This window comes from Pseudophryne corroboree (assembly GCF_028390025.1).
Source record: "Pseudophryne corroboree isolate aPseCor3 chromosome 7 unlocalized genomic scaffold, aPseCor3.hap2 SUPER_7_unloc_7, whole genome shotgun sequence".
NCBI classification, from domain to species: Eukaryota; Metazoa; Chordata; class Amphibia; order Anura; family Myobatrachidae; genus Pseudophryne; species Pseudophryne corroboree.
This window is the reverse complement of record NW_026967616.1, coordinates 416,777-418,528: the sequence shown is the minus strand read 5'-3', so window position 1 is coordinate 418,528 and position 1,752 is coordinate 416,777. Positions and strand designations below refer to the sequence as shown.

Below are 1,752 nucleotides of genomic sequence, written 5' to 3'. Positions count from 1 at the left end.
AATAATTGATAAAATAGTAGAGTTTACTGTCAAAAATTGGAGGTAGGGGTGGGGGGAAGGGTGGGGGGGAGTTGGGGAATAGAAAGGGGGAACACAGAACGAATTAATTACAGTGTAAATACTGAATATTGTTCTGGAATGCCTGGGTGCGATAATAACAGCTGGAGACCCTGAAAATTGAAGCGTTTTTATTCTCTCATGAGCGATGATGAGGAGACAGATGGGATGATTAAAGATGGAATGAGCAAGATGAATCTGCTGTCAGTGTTAGACGCTGAGCAAAACCGTCCAGGAATTTCTACTAAACTGAGTATTCCTCGAGAGTCTCCCACTCGAGTACTGACCCAGCCCTACACTGCTTAGCTTCCAAGATCGGAAGGATTCGGGCGTTACCAGTGTGGTATGATAGTAGAAAAAATATTAGATATCGAGGGCTCGAGAATCACTGATGAGAGTTCACGAAAATGGAGAAATAAAAGAAAAGACAAGAGAATGAGTGGAGGAGGAAAATAGGGGATCTGCTGCCACCGTTAGACCGGGATAATTACCCCTGAATCAGTGGTGAGAGTCCTGAAGATAGTATAAAGTGAGGAAAAGGAAACGATACTGATAGGTAAAAAAAAAAAAAAAAAAAATTTTTGAGATTGGTTGATAGACAATGGGCTGCTTGATTGCAGGATGCTGATAGTACCTATGATAAAGGTACTAGGTGTGATAAAAAGCAATTTGTACACAATTAGCAGTCAAATAAATTGATTAGACCCATACATCACCATCAATTTGCTACTATCAGATTATTATAATTATACCAAAATGGTATCAGGTGGAAAAAGAAAGAGAAAATGAACAACAGTTTCTTATTTGTGTTCCGCTGTATGCAGAGCTGCAGAAATACTATATAATATGATTGCAAGATGCTGATAGTACCTATGATAAAGGTACTTGGTGTGATAAAGAGCAATTGTACACAATTAGCAGATAATTAAATTGATTGGAACCATGCATCACCATCAATTTGATGCTGACAGATTATTGCACATTGTACCAAAATGGTATCAGGTGAAAAGAGAAAGAGATAATGAACAACAGTTGATTATACAGAGCTGCAGCAATGCTATATAATACGCAGTATAGAGGATAGTGATAAATTGCTCAGCCAAATGATTAGATCAAAATGACTGAAAATAAAGGTTTAAACAGTATCCTATGTGGTATTAAGCCGCTAAATGCCGACTATCTGTAAAACGGGTACTTGCAAAAAACAGCTTGATGAATGCTATTATCAAATATAAATATGCAAAAAGATGCTGATATTGAGCAGATATTACCCGGAATTGTATGGAACGATCAGTCACTAATATGAGCAGGATACTTTCTGAGTGCGGAATGTCCGTGTCAAAGTCCAGGCAAATTGAAGATGCAGGATACACTGGTTCCCAGGAGCTGAGCAGTTCGTTTATAGCCGCACTGTCGAGCAAAGTACCTGATGTATTGTGGAGACGTGGTCAGGTTGGCTGAGGAGAAGAGAGACACAATGTTCCTGGTCCCATCGCGGCAGTATCTAGCGGCGGCGGGTTGATGCAGCGGCTGCTGGGGAAAGAGCGGCTCGTGGTTCAGGATGTCCGGAATCAGCTGTCACACCCAGGCAGTGGGGATAGGGAACGGAAAACTAGTTTCACCCGTTCACCGGGCTTGATCACTTCCTGTTCCCAGAGGGGATAGTGCAGGCTTTATCTTGCAAGGGAGCTGGTC

At 41.4% G+C, this 1,752-nt stretch overlaps 1 pseudogene; it reads right to left on the bottom strand.

Moving 5' to 3' along the window:
- Positions 1 to 295: 295 nt before the first annotated feature.
- LOC134987087 (5S ribosomal RNA) lies at positions 296 to 414 on the bottom strand (annotated as a pseudogene).
- Between the last annotated feature and the right edge of the window lie 1,338 nt (positions 415 to 1,752).